The sequence below is a fragment of the Cottoperca gobio genome, chromosome 22, assembly GCF_900634415.1.
Source record: "Cottoperca gobio chromosome 22, fCotGob3.1, whole genome shotgun sequence".
Classification (NCBI taxonomy): domain Eukaryota; kingdom Metazoa; phylum Chordata; class Actinopteri; order Perciformes; family Bovichtidae; genus Cottoperca; species Cottoperca gobio.
Window position 1 is genome coordinate 15,817,222 of NC_041376.1, and position 14,612 is coordinate 15,831,833.

The following is a 14,612-nucleotide window of genomic DNA, read 5'->3' on the forward strand; positions in this document are numbered from 1 at the left end:
ATGCGAATTGAGGTGTGACAACCTCCCTGGTTGTCAGTGCAACAATTTGAAGGGGAGACTGCCCACTTTACATGTGAAAGACAGTGGAATTAATGATCACTTTTGGAGACACACAATGCAGGTAAAGACATATTTCCAAAGTTAATAACTTTACTGGCCAGTATGGGGGTTGAACCCATGACCTTGGCGTTATTAGCACCACGCTCTAACCATCTGAGCTAACCGGCCTGCTTTAGAACACTTTTTTTGACAAAAAAATGTTTGGGAAATTAACTGTTCAAAATGTTTCAACCACGAAGGGACTCGAACCCTCAATCTTCGAAGTCAGACGCCTTGTCCATTAGGCCACATGGTCACACAAAGCTGTTTTTCCACAGTTCAAAAGTTTCATTGTTTAACTAATTGGTGAAACAAAATGTGTTCTCCAATCCTAATGGGACAGAAAGTACAAGAGTTTCTAATGCGAATTGAGGTGTGACAACCTCCCTGGTTGTCGTGCAACAATTTGAAGGGGAGACTGCCCACTTTACATGTGAAAGACAGTGGAATTAATGATCACTTTTGGAGACACACAATGCAGGTAAAGACATATTTCCAAAGTTAATAACTTTTACTGGCCAGTATGGGGGTTGAACCCATGACCTTGGCGTTATTAGCACCACGCTCTAACCATCTGAGCTAACCGGCCTGCTTTAGAACACTTTTTTTGACAAAAAAATGTTTGGGAAATTAACTGTTCAAAATGTTTCAACCACGAAGGGACTCGAACCCTCAATCTTCGAAGTCAGACGCCTTGTCCATTAGGCCACATGGTCACACAAAGCTGTTTTTCCACAGTTCAAAAGTTTCATTGTTTAACTAATTGGTGAAACAAAATGTGTTCTCCAATCCTAATGGGACAGAAAGTACAAGAGTTTCTGATGCGAATTGAGGTGTGACAACCTCCCTGGTTGTCAGTGCAACAATTTGAAGGGGAGACTGCCCACTTTACATGTGAAAGACAGTGGAATTAATGATCACTTTTGGAGACACACAATGCAGGTAAAGACATATTTCCAAAGTTAATAACTTTTACTGGCCAGTATGGGGGTTGAACCCATGACCTTGGCGTTATTAGCACCACGCTCTAACCATCTGAGCTAACCGGCCTGCTTTAGAACACTTTTTTTGACAAAAAATGTTTGGGAAATTAACTGTTCAAAATGTTTCAAAATTGACCAGTTTTGGTCAATCAGGTGTGACCAAATTCCAGCCTGGTGTTGGAGGAGGAGGGATATTTTAGATGGTTTACTCATGACTTCACATGTGTAAGTAAAAGGAAAAATGTCCCCAATATTTCTAACTGGATATAAACTTTGTATTTTTGTAACATTCCCCCATGAATGCTTGAATCTTGGAGGAGCTTTCAACCACGAAGGGACTCGAACCCTCAATCTTCTGATTCGAAGTCAGACGCCTTGTCCATTAGGCCACATGGTCACACAAAGCTGTTTTTCCACAGTTCAAAAGTTTCATTGTTTAACTAATTGGTGAAACAAAATGTGTTCTCCAATCCAAATGGGACAGAAAGTACAAGAGTTTCTGATGCGAATTGAGGTGTGACAACCTCCCTGGTTGTCATGCAACAATTTGAAGGGGAGACTGCCCACTTTACATGTGAAAGACAGTGGAATTAATGATCACTTTTGGAGACACACAATGCAGGTAAAGACATATTTTCAAAGTTAACAACTTTTACTGGCCAGTATGGGGGTTGAACCCATGACCTTGGCGTTATTAGCACCACGCTCTAACCATCTGAGCTAACCGGCCTGCTTTAGAACACTTTTTTTGACAAAAAAATGTTTGGGAAATTAACTGTTCAAAATGTTTCAACCACGAAGGGACTCGAACCCTCAATCTTCGAAGTCAGAGGCCTTGTCCATTAGGCCACATGGTCACACAAAGCTGTTTTTCCACAGTTCAAAAGTTTCATTGTTTAACTAATTGGTGAAACAAAATGTGTTCTCCAATCCTAATGGGACAGAAAGTACAAGAGTTTCTGATGCGAATTGAGGTGTGACAACCTCCCTGGTTGTCAGTGCAACAATTTGAAGGGGAGACTGCCCACTTTACATGTGAAAGACAGTGGAATTAATGATCACTTTTGGAGACACACAATGCAGGTAAAGACATATTTCCAAAGTTAATAACTTTTACTGGCCAGTATGGGGGTTGAACCCATGACCTTGGCGTTATTAGCACCACGCTCTAACCATCTGAGCTAACCGGCCTGCTTTAGAACACTTTTTTTGAAAAAAAATGTTTGGGAAATTAACTGTTCAAAATGTTTCAAAATTGACCAGTTTTGGTCAATCAGGTGTGACCAAATTCCAGCCTGGTGTTGGAGGAGGAGGGATATTTTAGATGGTTTACTCATGACTTCACATGTGTAAGTAAAAGGAAAAATGTCCCCAATATTTCTAACTGGATATAAACTTTGTATTTTTGTAACATTCCCCCATGAATGCTTGAATCTTGGAGGAGCTTTCAACCACGAAGGGACTCGAACCCTCAATCTTCTGATTCGAAGTCAGACGCCTTGTCCATTAGGCCACATGGTCACACAAAGCTGTTTTTCCACAGTTCAAAAGTTTCATTGTTTAACTAATTGGTGAAACAAAATGTGTTCTCCAATCCTAATGGGACAGAAAGTACAAGAGTTTCTGATGCGAATTGAGGTGTGACAACCTCCCTGGTTGTCATGCAACAATTTGAAGGGGAGACTGCCCACTTTACATGTGAAAGACAGTGGAATTAATGATCACTTTTGGAGACACACAATGCAGGTAAAGACATATTTTCAAAGTTAACAACTTTTACTGGCCAGTATGGGGGTTGAACCCATGACCTTGGCGTTATTAGCACCACGCTCTAACCATCTGAGCTAACCGGCCTGCTTTAGAACACTTTTTTTGACAAAAAAATGTTTGGGAAATTAACTGTTCAAAATGTTTCAACCACGAAGGGACTCGAACCCTCAATCTTCGAAGTCAGACGCCTTGTCCATTAGGCCACATGGTCACACAAAGCTGTTTTTCCACAGTTCAAAAGTTTCATTGTTTAACTAATTGGTGAAACAAAATGTGTTCTCCAATCCTAATGGGACAGAAAGTACAAGAGTTTCTAATGCGAATTGAGGTGTGACAACCTCCCTGGTTGTCAGTGCAACAATTTGAAGGGGAGACTGCCCACTTTACATGTGAAAGACAGTGGAATTAATGATCACTTTTGGAGACACACAATGCAGGTAAAGACATATTTCCAAAGTTAATAACTTTTACTGGCCAGTATGGGGGTTGAACCCATGACCTTGGCGTTATTAGCACCACGCTCTAACCATCTGAGCTAACCGGCCTGCTTTAGAACACTTTTTTTGACAAAAAAATGTTTGGGAAATTAACTGTTCAAAATGTTTCAAAATTGACCAGTTTTGGTCAATCAGGTGTGACCAAATTCCAGCCTGGTGTTGGAGGAGGAGGGATATTTTAGATGGTTTACTCATGACTTCACATGTGTAAGTAAAAGGAAAAATGTCCCCAATATTTCTAACTGGATATAAACTTTGTATTTTTGTAACATTCCCCCATGAATGCTTGAATCTTGGAGGAGCTTTCAACCACGAAGGGACTCGAACCCTCAATCTTCTGATTCGAAGTCAGACGCCTTGTCCATTAGGCCACATGGTCACACAAAGCTGTTTTTCCACAGTTCAAAAGTTTCATTGTTTAACTAATTGGTGAAACAAAATGTGTTCTCCAATCCAAATGGGACAGAAAGTACAAGAGTTTCTGATGCGAATTGAGGTGTGACAACCTCCCTGGTTGTCATGCAACAATTTGAAGGGGAGACTGCCCACTTTACATGTGAAAGACAGTGGAATTAATGATCACTTTTGGAGACACACAATGCAGGTAAAGACATATTTTCAAAGTTAACAACTTTTACTGGCCAGTATGGGGGTTGAACCCATGACCTTGGCGTTATTAGCACCACGCTCTAACCATCTGAGCTAACCGGCCTGCTTTAGAACACTTTTTTTGACAAAAAAATGTTTGGGAAATTAACTGTTCAAAATGTTTCAACCACGAAGGGACTCGAACCCTCAATCTTCGAAGTCAGACGCCTTGTCCATTAGGCCACATGGTCACACAAAGCTGTTTTTCCACAGTTCAAAAGTTTCATTGTTTAACTAATTGGTGAAACAAAATGTGTTCTCCAATCCTAATGGGACAGAAAGTACAAGAGTTTCTGATGCGAATTGAGGTGTGACAACCTCCCTGGTTGTCAGTGCAACAATTTGAAGGGGAGACTGCCCACTTTACATGTGAAAGACAGTGGAATTAATGATCACTTTTGGAGACACACAATGCAGGTAAAGACATATTTCCAAAGTTAATAACTTTTACTGGCCAGTATGGGGGTTGAACCCATGACCTTGGCGTTATTAGCACCACGCTCTAACCATCTGAGCTAACCGGCCTGCTTTAGAACACTTTTTTTGACAAAAAAATGTTTGGGAAATTAACTGTTCAAAATGTTTCAAAATTGACCAGTTTTGGTCAATCAGGTGTGACCAAATTCCAGCCTGGTGTTGGAGGAGGAGGGATATTTTAGATGGTTTACTCATGACTTCACATGTGTAAGTAAAAGGAAAAATGTCCCCAATATTTCTAACTGGATATAACCTTTGTATTTTTGTAACATTCCCCCATGAATGCTTGAATCTTGGAGGAGCTTTCAACCACGAAGGGACTCGAACCCTCAATCTTCTGATTCGAAGTCAGACGCCTTGTCCATTAGGCCACATGGTCACACAAAGCTGTTTTTCCACAGTTCAAAAGTTTCATTGTTTAACTAATTGGTGAACAAAATGTGTTCTCCAATCCTAATGGGACAGAAAGTACAAGAGTTTCTGATGCGAATTGAGGTGTGACTACCTTCCCTGGTTGTCATGCAACAATTTGAAGGGGGAGACTGCCCACTTTACATGTGAAAGACAGTATAATGATCACTTTTGGAGACACACAATGCAGGTAAAGACATATTTTCAAAGTTAACAACTTTTACTGGCCAGTATGGGGGTTGAACCCATGACCTTGGCGTTATTAGCACCACGCTCTAACCATCTGAGCTAACCGGCCTGCTTTAGAACACTTTTTTTGACAAAAAAATGTTTGGGAAATTAACTGTTCAAAATGTTTCAACCACGAAGGGACTCGAACCCTCAATCTTCGAAGTCAGACGCCTTGTCCATTAGGCCACATGGTCACACAAAGCTGTTTTTCCACAGTTCAAAAGTTTCATTGTTTAACTAATTGGTGAAACAAAATGTGTTCTCCAATCCTAATGGGACAGAAAGTACAAGAGTTTCTAATGTGAATTGAGGTGTGACAACCTCCCTGGTTGTCGTGCAACAATTTGAAGGGGAGACTGCCCACTTTACATGTGAAAGACAGTGGAATTAATGATCACTTTTGGAGACACACAATGCAGGTAAAGACATATTTCCAAAGTTAATAACTTTTACTGGCCAGTATGGGGGTTGAACCCATGACCTTGGCGTTATTAGCACCACGCTCTAACCATCTGAGCTAACCGGCCTGCTTTAGAACACTTTTTTTGACAAAAAAATGTTTGGGAAATTAACTGTTCAAAATGTTTCAAAATTGACCAGTTTTGGTCAATCAGGTGTGACCAAATTCCAGCCTGGTGTTGGAGGAGGAGGGATATTTTAGATGGTTTACTCATGACTTCACATGTGTAAGTAAAAGGAAAAATGTCCCCAATATTTCTAACTGGATATAAACTTTGTATTTTTGTAACATTCCCCCATGAATGCTTGAATCTTGGAGGAGCTTTCAACCACGAAGGGACTCGAACCCTCAATCTTCTGATTCGAAGTCAGACGCCTTGTCCATTAGGCCACATGGTCACACAAAGCTGTTTTTCCACAGTTCAAAAGTTTCATTGTTTAACTAATTGGTGAAACAAAATGTGTCCTCCAATCCTAATGGGACAGAAAGTACAAGAGTTTCTGATGCGAATTGAGGTGTGACTACCTCCCTGGTTGTCATGCAACAATTTGAAGGGGAGACTGCCCACTTTACATGTGAAAGACAGTGGAATTAATGATCACTTTTGGAGACACACAATGCAGGTAAAGACATATTTTCAAAGTTAACTAACTTTTACTGGCCAGTATGGGGGTTGAACCCATGACCTTGGCGTTATTAGCACCACGCTCTAACCATCTGAGCTAACCGGCCTGCTTTAGAACACTTTTTTTGACAAAAAAATGTTTGGGAAATTAACTGTTCAAAATGTTTCAACCACGAAGGGACTCGAACCCTCAATCTTCGAAGTCAGACGGCCTTGTCCATTAGGCCACATGGTCACACAAAGCTGTTTTTCCACAGTTCAAAAGTTTCATTGTTTAACTAATTGGTGAAACAAAATGTGTTCTCCAATCCTAATGGGACAGAAAGTACAAGAGTTTCTGATGCGAATTGAGGTGTGACAACCTCCCTGGTTGTCATGCAACAATTTGAAGGGGAGACTGCCCACTTTACATGTGAAAGACAGTGGAATTAATGATCACTTTTGGAGACACACAATGCAGGTAAAGACATATTTTCAAAGTTAACAACTTTTACTGGCCAGTATGGGGGTTGAACCCATGACCTTGGCGTTATTAGCACCACGCTCTAACCATCTGAGCTAACCGGCCTGCTTTAGAACACTTTTTTTGACAAAAAAATGTTTGGGAAATTAACTGTTCAAAATGTTTCAACCACGAAGGGACTCGAACCCTCAATCTTCGAAGTCAGACGCCTTGTCCATTAGGCCACATGGTCACACAAAGCTGTTTTTCCACAGTTCAAAAGTTTCATTGTTTAACTAATTGGTGAAACAAAATGTGTTCTCCAATCCTAATGGGACAGAAAGTACAAGAGTTTCTGATGCGAATTGAGGTGTGACAACCTCCCTGGTTGTCAGTGCAACAATTTGAAGGGGAGACTGCCCACTTTACATGTGAAAGACAGTGGAATTAATGATCACTTTTGGAGACACACAATGCAGGTAAAGACATATTTCCAAAGTTAATAACTTTTACTGGCCAGTATGGGGGTTGAACCCATGACCTTGGCGTTATTAGCACCACGCTCTAACCATCTGAGCTAACCGGCCTGCTTTAGAACACTTTTTTTGACAAAAAATGTTTGGGAAATTAACTGTTCAAAATGTTTCAAAATTGACCAGTTTTGGTCAATCAGGTGTGACCAAATTCCAGCCTGGTGTTGGAGGAGGAGGGATATTTTAGATGGTTTACTCATGACTTCACATGTGTAAGTAAAAGGAAAAATGTCCCCAATATTTCTAACTGGATATAAACTTTGTATTTTTGTAACATTCCCCCATGAATGCTTGAATCTTGGAGGAGCTTTCAACCACGAAGGGACTCGAACCCTCAATCTTCTGATTCGAAGTCAGACGCCTTGTCCATTAGGCCACATGGTCACACAAAGCTGTTTTTCCACAGTTCAAAAGTTTCATTGTTTAACTAATTGGTGAAACAAAATGTGTTCTCCAATCCAAATGGGACAGAAAGTACAAGAGTTTCTGATGCGAATTGAGGTGTGACTAACCTCCCTGGTTGTCATGCAACAATTTGAAGGGGAGACTGCCCACTTTACATGTGAAAGACAGTGGAATTAATGATCACTTTTGGAGACACACAATGCAGGTAAAGACATATTTTCAAAGTTAATAACTTTTACTGGCCAGTATGGGGGTTGAACCCATGACCTTGGCGTTATTAGCACCACGCTCTAACCATCTGAGCTAACCGGCCTGCTCTTAGAACACTTTTTTTGACAAAAAAATGTTTGGGAAATTAACTGTTCAAAATGTTTCAAAATTGACCAGTTTTGGTCAATCAGGTGTGACCAAATTCCAGCCTGGTGTTGGAGGAGGAGGGATATTTTAGATGGTTTACTCATGACTTCACATTTGTAAGTAAAAGGAAAAATGTCCCCAATATTTCTAACTGGATATAACCTTTGTATTTTGCTCCAGTTGGCTGCTGTCAACATTGCTTTAATCTTGCTGGAGCTAATGGGACAGAAAGTACAAGAGTTTCTGATGCGCTTTGAGGTGTGACTTCGTCCCAGGGAGACTGACGACTTTACACGTGAAAGATAGTGGAATTAGTACTCACTTTCTGAGACACACAATGCAGGACATATTGTTAAAGTTAATTACTTTTACTGGCTCAATCGTTTGATTAAATCTATCGATCTTCTCATCTGCCTCTTGGCAAGAATGAAATTAAGTCTATTTCCCAAAAGTTTTTTCATACCAATTCTCACCAAAGTTATATTTTCCAAAACAGAAAACTTCAAATTACAAACTTTCTATACAAACTGGTGATGTTTGGTTTTCACAATTGTGTTTCTTAACGGATTGTTTATATATATATTTACGTTAACGAAATTATATATGTTACATGGAAAAATTCACAGTTGATTAAAATTACACAAAGCTCAGAATTTCAGAGAGTCAATTTAGCAGCCCTCATAATGCTGAAATCAAGCTGTGGATCTGCAACAGTTGTAGTTGGTTGATATTGTGGACTTTAAGAATATTGCATTATATTTTTACACCCACATCTTTGCTTGCATTGCAGCTCTGAACCAAAAGACATTCTCACTTATCCACAAAACCCTGTGTACTGTCAGCGTGTCCTCACATACTGTCTCTAATTCATTATCAGTGAGGCTGTTCCAGAAAATGCTGCTTGATCACATCACACACTGGTCTCGGCTCTCTCTGCAGCTTTTGAAGCAACTTGTATCCGTCTGTATGTCTAAATCCAGCTGTCCAAGATCATTGGGAATCTTTTTTCCAGCGTGGATTTTTGCTTTCATCGTGACCCAGATTTGATTGTTTATGTTCGGCTTGCAATGAGGAGATGTAATCTCTTGTTAACACTGCGCGACAAATCAAATTTTTGTTTTATTCTTGTGTAAATCCAATAAACAGCATTTGCATTTTAACGTGCTGTGTTACCAGTATTCTCTGTTCCATTTATAGGATGTTTTTATTATCATCATTTGCATCCAGAATCTTATGCAATGCTTGTTTAAAGTCATAGGCAGGAGATGGCACAGACAAAAACAATAATAACAGAATGGTCTGAATTGTAATTGTCTTTCCACTTGCGTAAATGGTAATGATTGTGTCAGTTATGATGTCACGCACTGATGTGCATCAAGTCGCTATGGTTACACCAATCTTGTGATAGTGAAGTCCTCAGATTGGATTTCTGGATAGGTAACAGGTCTGTGAGCTTATGGTCTGAGAAGTTATATCAGGTCAATAACAATAAAAAATAACTCCATTAACTTAACTGAAAACTCAAAATCATTATGTGCATGAAATAAGCCACACATTGAAGTATTCTCAGCATTTTCTCTAAAAAGGTTAGAATTCTAATAAAGCACCATATCACCTTGAATGTATATTTTCAGAATATTTCATGAACCTTTGAACCTTTTATCAAACTGTGGGACACATTAACCTTTTCACACCAAAACTGTGAGTTCCTGCTCTTCTATATTCAGCTCAGTCCTAAATATAGGCCTGCTTGATGAGTCTACAATAGCCTGCTTCTTTACATAGTCATACTGATGACCACAGCGTTGTTAGGAGTAATGTTATAAAACAGGCAGCCAGTGTGTCCTCCTCCCATCTGTTCTCTCTCCTCTGTCTCTATTTCTCTGTGTTCCATGACGCAAAGCCTGAGTGGGAGTGGACAAACCTTCTGCTCCCTGAGAGGACTGAGTGGGCCACCGCCATCCGCTCTGTGCGCACCAGAGATGGAGGCAGAGATGGAGGTACTGTATATGGTAGAGAGGGGAGACATTTGAACAGTTAGTGGAAGCCTAAGAGAAGGTGACATTAATTGACACAGAAAAGTAAATAATGGGGATGAATGGGGAACAAGAAAGGAGAGAGTGATGATACAGATTGTAGAATGGGTTTATCGGAGGGAGATGTGGTTGAGTGAGAAAATGCAGAGAGAAAAAGAAGGGGCGGGGAGGAGGAGATGACGGGATGAGAGGCTAATAATGGGGAGATAAGGATAGAAGAGCGGAAGCAGGCAAAAGACAGATAAACAAGGAAAGGACAGGTCGAAATAAAATAAATCCTGAATTGGAAGGATAGTCTTTGAATAACATCTTGCCAGGAAATGATTCTGAGAACAAATGCTCTTTAATTCAACTGACCGTCCAGTCAATGGTATCATTAACATGCACATCATGACACAATGCAATTGTTGCCAGTCCTCAAAACAGTGTAGGCTAATTCAGTTATTTACATGATTAGTTTAATTAAAACCGTAGCATCTTTTCTATCATCCAGTCCTCATTTCACACAATATTATATATATAAGTTTATATATTTATATATAAGTTATTTCACTAAATATTATGTTACATTATATGATGGACTCAATTAACTTAATATTATATTAACTCTTAGGATAGAGGGTGTAAAGCCCTCTGAGTGGCCATACAAATAATATTTACTTGACTTTAGGTTCATATTTGACCTATTGGTATTGTCAATAATATTTTCTTGAAGTATCTCTAATACAATGTATTAACTATGGACAGCTACATATTGCATTTAAAGGAATACTAATTAATTTTATTTTAGCTAGCATATTAGCTTTGGTAAAATGTAGGAAAAATACCCTCTTCGTTGAGAATACAATTGAGAGTTTATCATTTGTGCTTGATAGCCTAACTTTTGCAATGTTTCAATCCAGCTAAAACTATCCCTAGTTATCAAACATGCACTCCTTCTTCTTCTTTTTTGGCCGCTTAAACTAGTGCAACTAGCTGTAAACACAACAATGGGCATTGATACTTGCTACCGACACAGAGCATCAGCAGCATTAATTTGGAATTGTGTTTCTGGCCACCTGATGTATGTCTAGTATTCACTGTTCTTTCAGCTCTATTTTGGTCTCAATCCCCAAAAGAAAATATCAGCTCTTTAGCTAAATGCTGCATGTTGTAAGTTACTAACTGTCTGCTGTCTGATGCTGGGCAGGTAGTGTACAGCTGGAATCAGAGATGCCAGCTGCTGCTGAAAAACTCTTGCCCTTTGCTTTTGTAAATCTAGAAAGAGTCTTGTAACAGTGGTATCTTCATCACCACACACAAGTGGTTTGTTCACAAACAGTTTTAAATGACGAGTGAAGTCATAGATATATGTATTTACCAGCCGTGTTGGATGTTGCTGTGGCTGGTATTGTTTTTAGCTTGTGAGTGTGATCCCATTGCAAGCATAGATTGTATAAGTAGTGGACATAGTCACCGTGACGTCAGTTCATTAGTTGGTGGACTACGATTTAGAAATTTTGAATTTGGTTGTTGCCAGTTGCTTTTTTGGAACCAACAGTGACACGAGAGGGTGGAGCTATGTACGACTGAACGCTGAACAAGACATTTTTGGGTGATTAATATGTAACAATTGAGTTAAAGACGAAAACACAGAGAGCACCCAAACGCATACACTGCTTTATCGTGTATTTTACTCTAAATAGGACCATAATTTACAAACGGACATCACGCTGTATTGAAGAAGACATTATAGTATTTCTATAAAATTATATTGTTTTACATAGGTGCTTTCTTAATCAGATAATTTTCCACTATCATTTTGACATTTGCCTTTTTATGCTAATTTAAAAGTGTCCAGTAAAACAATATATAGTCATGAATCCATGGTCCTCATAGTGACCTCTATTTCTTTGCATCCCCCCCTCTCCTCCTGCCTTCTGCTGTTTATCTTTAGTAACTCGATCCTCCTCATGGTACATCGGTGGCAATTTTACAATTTGGCTAAATCCAGCTCTGAGGTAACAAGTGACACCTTCTGTTTCCATGCTTCCGGTCGCTAGGCAACCTCAGCAATTATGCCACTGCCAAGAGAGAGAAGGGAGGAAGTAACACCCTGAGGGCCCCTGCCTCTGTTAATCTTGGACGCGGCCGTTCGGGCTTCATCCTCTATCTAAGTGCAGTGCTTCCATACCAAGCCAGTGACGAGGGCCTCTGTAGCATGCTGTGTTTCCTACTGCTCTCATTAAATCAGCTCTATTTCCTGTGTTATAGAGATGCATTTGGCTGGTAAGGACGTGTACGAGGAACTCAGTGACTGCACCCAAACACTCTGCTGCCCTCTGTTGGTCTTTATGGTTTACTGTAATAATGAATAACTGAGTTGTGATATGTTGTGAAAATTGTTGTTTACAATAATAATAATAATAATAATAATAATAATAATAATAATAATAATAATAATAATAATAATAATGCTAATAATAATGCCAATAACAATGGTAATAATAATCTTTTTTATTTTCAGAGTACTCTTCAAAACCTAGGTTACACAGTGCTACATACAAGGCAGCAAAGCAAATTAAATTTTAAATCAGAAAGCCAAATGGAGTAATTAAAGATGACAAAAAACAATAACTAGACCACAGTTAAATGGATGCAATACATTCCAGTAATTTAATATAAAATAAATATTAGTAGCCTAATTTCCTGAGGATCACAAGCTATGTGGGACTTAAATGTCAAAACTATTTGAGAAGTGGGTCCACAAAGAGCCTTAAATGTATAAGATCTTAACCTCAATCCTAAAACATACTGAGAGAAAGTGTAAGAAGGCTAAAACAGGGTTGTTGTGGTCATTTCAGATGAAAAGCTATATACTGTACAATTTAACTGAATCTACTACACACAATCATCCTTCTTGGCATTAACCCCTTGAGTCATTACAATTACAATCTTATGCTGTGCAGCCAAACTATGTAAGAAACCCACAGAACAGATTCTTAGATTTCCAAAGACATCAAATATGTCCGAATATTGCTGGTAAAGTCAAACTGGCAATCCCACAATTTAAAGATATTCTACTCGAAGTAAAAAGTCCTACATTCAAAATCTGACTTAAGTTAAAGTACAGAAGTATTATCAGCAAAATGTATTTAAAGTATCAATAGTAAAAGCACCCATTATACAAAAAGACACCTGAACAGAATATTGTATTATTATGTTATATTATTGGCAATGGTGGAAGTATTAACAGCAAAATGTACCTTAAAAAGTACGTATTAAAAGTAGAATTACCGATTAAGCAAAGAATGGCTCGGGCCTGTGTTATATTATTATATTCTTGGAATATTGTTATGAATGCATAAAAATGTCAGCAGCATTTTATTATTGTAGCTGGTCAAGAGGGAGCACATTTGTTTATAAACACCTCATTTATATTATATGTGTTTTTATGTAAATCTTCAAACTGTAACCTAAAATAAAAGTCATAAACTCTTAAAAAACTTAAAAATACAGTTTTTAATTTTCTACCTGGGATTTTTTTATATGTTGCACTGAATACATTTTATATCTGTATTTTTTGTGATTTTCCCATTTAAAATATAATTTAGTAAATATGTGGAGAATCTTCTTTGTAATGTGTTTACAATTGTATTTATCATAAAGAAAATAAATGTTTTCCAATAAAGACCTAATTTTACAATATCAACAGCATCAAGATTTTTGACAAAAATTAGCGATCAAAAATATACTCTTTCAGGTCATAATGACCTGGTAGTGGATACACACACATACGCACGCACACACACACACACACACACACACACACACACACACACACACACACACACACACACACACACACACACACACACACACACACACTGATCCACTGAGTTGACGTAGTCAGACAGCAATTTCACATTCAACTTTTGAAATGATTGCAGGACATAAATCAAGGTGGTGTTCCCAGAGAGAGATGTGGTATTTTCCATTCAGAGTTTTAACACACTTTGTTCCACATGATTGAACATGACGGGAATAATACTCAAATAGAAACATGCTGCAGAGGAAAATGTGCTTTTTAAAGGCGAGCATGGTGTGGCTAACATCTTTTGGAGAAGGTTGCACATTAGATTGTATATTATATATATCCCTGCAGGTAAAAGTTCACTTCTTGAGTTAAAAAGGAAAAGTCAAATAAACCGACATAAAGGATTGTAGATTTAAATTGTATTGTTCAGATATGTGTGGAAAAATAAGCACACTTTGTTCCTCAGTGATGTCATGGGTGAAAGATCAACAGGGTTTAGGGCACATGGCCAAACTTGTGGTCAAAAAATCTATCTTTAGCAACAGTGTATCAACTGTTTAACCTGCAACTTAGATCATTTCTCTCTTTTTCCTCTATAGTCATCAACCATCTGAAGTCATCCAGTGTCTAAAATCATTACTTCATATTGTCATATGACACCTTTAAGTATTTTGTATGTATCCCTGCAACCCAATGTGTTACAGCATAAAGGGATATTTCACTCACTGAAAAGCATGTGTCGCTTTTTTTTTAACATTATCTACGACATCTGTGAGTCTGTTTTGGGTCAACACACAGGGTGTTGCTTCTAGATATGACATATGCTGTGTTTTAATGTATTA

The 14,612-nt window shown here is 38.6% G+C and overlaps 21 non-coding genes across 21 annotated transcripts; all 21 read right to left on the reverse strand.

Annotated features, from left to right (window-relative positions):
- Positions 1-154: 154 nt before the first annotated feature.
- On the reverse strand, positions 155-228 carry trnai-aau (transfer RNA isoleucine (anticodon AAU)). The gene has a single exon. It is a non-coding gene; the product is annotated as a tRNA-Ile (tRNA).
- Positions 229-614: 386 nt separating this feature from the next.
- On the reverse strand, positions 615-688 carry trnai-aau (transfer RNA isoleucine (anticodon AAU)). Its single transcript has one exon. It is a non-coding gene; the product is annotated as a tRNA-Ile (tRNA).
- Positions 689-1,075: 387 nt separating this feature from the next.
- Positions 1,076-1,149, reverse strand: trnai-aau (transfer RNA isoleucine (anticodon AAU)). The gene has a single exon. It is a non-coding gene; the product is annotated as a tRNA-Ile (tRNA).
- Positions 1,150-1,406: 257 nt separating this feature from the next.
- Positions 1,407-1,479, reverse strand: trnar-ucg (transfer RNA arginine (anticodon UCG)). The gene has a single exon. It is a non-coding gene; the product is annotated as a tRNA-Arg (tRNA).
- A 259-nt stretch (positions 1,480-1,738) lies between these two features.
- Positions 1,739-1,812, reverse strand: trnai-aau (transfer RNA isoleucine (anticodon AAU)). Its single transcript has one exon. It is a non-coding gene; the product is annotated as a tRNA-Ile (tRNA).
- A 387-nt stretch (positions 1,813-2,199) lies between these two features.
- trnai-aau (transfer RNA isoleucine (anticodon AAU)) lies at positions 2,200-2,273 on the reverse strand. Its single transcript has one exon. It is a non-coding gene; the product is annotated as a tRNA-Ile (tRNA).
- A 257-nt stretch (positions 2,274-2,530) lies between these two features.
- On the reverse strand, positions 2,531-2,603 carry trnar-ucg (transfer RNA arginine (anticodon UCG)). Its single transcript has one exon. It is a non-coding gene; the product is annotated as a tRNA-Arg (tRNA).
- A 259-nt stretch (positions 2,604-2,862) lies between these two features.
- On the reverse strand, positions 2,863-2,936 carry trnai-aau (transfer RNA isoleucine (anticodon AAU)). Its single transcript has one exon. It is a non-coding gene; the product is annotated as a tRNA-Ile (tRNA).
- Positions 2,937-3,323: 387 nt separating this feature from the next.
- trnai-aau (transfer RNA isoleucine (anticodon AAU)) lies at positions 3,324-3,397 on the reverse strand. Its single transcript has one exon. It is a non-coding gene; the product is annotated as a tRNA-Ile (tRNA).
- Positions 3,398-3,655: 258 nt separating this feature from the next.
- Positions 3,656-3,728, reverse strand: trnar-ucg (transfer RNA arginine (anticodon UCG)). The gene has a single exon. It is a non-coding gene; the product is annotated as a tRNA-Arg (tRNA).
- A 259-nt stretch (positions 3,729-3,987) lies between these two features.
- Positions 3,988-4,061, reverse strand: trnai-aau (transfer RNA isoleucine (anticodon AAU)). The gene has a single exon. It is a non-coding gene; the product is annotated as a tRNA-Ile (tRNA).
- Positions 4,062-4,448: 387 nt separating this feature from the next.
- On the reverse strand, positions 4,449-4,522 carry trnai-aau (transfer RNA isoleucine (anticodon AAU)). Its single transcript has one exon. It is a non-coding gene; the product is annotated as a tRNA-Ile (tRNA).
- A 258-nt stretch (positions 4,523-4,780) lies between these two features.
- Positions 4,781-4,853, reverse strand: trnar-ucg (transfer RNA arginine (anticodon UCG)). Its single transcript has one exon. It is a non-coding gene; the product is annotated as a tRNA-Arg (tRNA).
- Positions 4,854-5,109: 256 nt separating this feature from the next.
- On the reverse strand, positions 5,110-5,183 carry trnai-aau (transfer RNA isoleucine (anticodon AAU)). The gene has a single exon. It is a non-coding gene; the product is annotated as a tRNA-Ile (tRNA).
- A 386-nt stretch (positions 5,184-5,569) lies between these two features.
- On the reverse strand, positions 5,570-5,643 carry trnai-aau (transfer RNA isoleucine (anticodon AAU)). The gene has a single exon. It is a non-coding gene; the product is annotated as a tRNA-Ile (tRNA).
- Positions 5,644-5,901: 258 nt separating this feature from the next.
- Positions 5,902-5,974, reverse strand: trnar-ucg (transfer RNA arginine (anticodon UCG)). The gene has a single exon. It is a non-coding gene; the product is annotated as a tRNA-Arg (tRNA).
- Positions 5,975-6,234: 260 nt separating this feature from the next.
- On the reverse strand, positions 6,235-6,308 carry trnai-aau (transfer RNA isoleucine (anticodon AAU)). Its single transcript has one exon. It is a non-coding gene; the product is annotated as a tRNA-Ile (tRNA).
- A 387-nt stretch (positions 6,309-6,695) lies between these two features.
- On the reverse strand, positions 6,696-6,769 carry trnai-aau (transfer RNA isoleucine (anticodon AAU)). The gene has a single exon. It is a non-coding gene; the product is annotated as a tRNA-Ile (tRNA).
- Positions 6,770-7,156: 387 nt separating this feature from the next.
- On the reverse strand, positions 7,157-7,230 carry trnai-aau (transfer RNA isoleucine (anticodon AAU)). Its single transcript has one exon. It is a non-coding gene; the product is annotated as a tRNA-Ile (tRNA).
- Positions 7,231-7,487: 257 nt separating this feature from the next.
- On the reverse strand, positions 7,488-7,560 carry trnar-ucg (transfer RNA arginine (anticodon UCG)). Its single transcript has one exon. It is a non-coding gene; the product is annotated as a tRNA-Arg (tRNA).
- Positions 7,561-7,820: 260 nt separating this feature from the next.
- trnai-aau (transfer RNA isoleucine (anticodon AAU)) lies at positions 7,821-7,894 on the reverse strand. Its single transcript has one exon. It is a non-coding gene; the product is annotated as a tRNA-Ile (tRNA).
- Between the last annotated feature and the right edge of the window lie 6,718 nt (positions 7,895-14,612).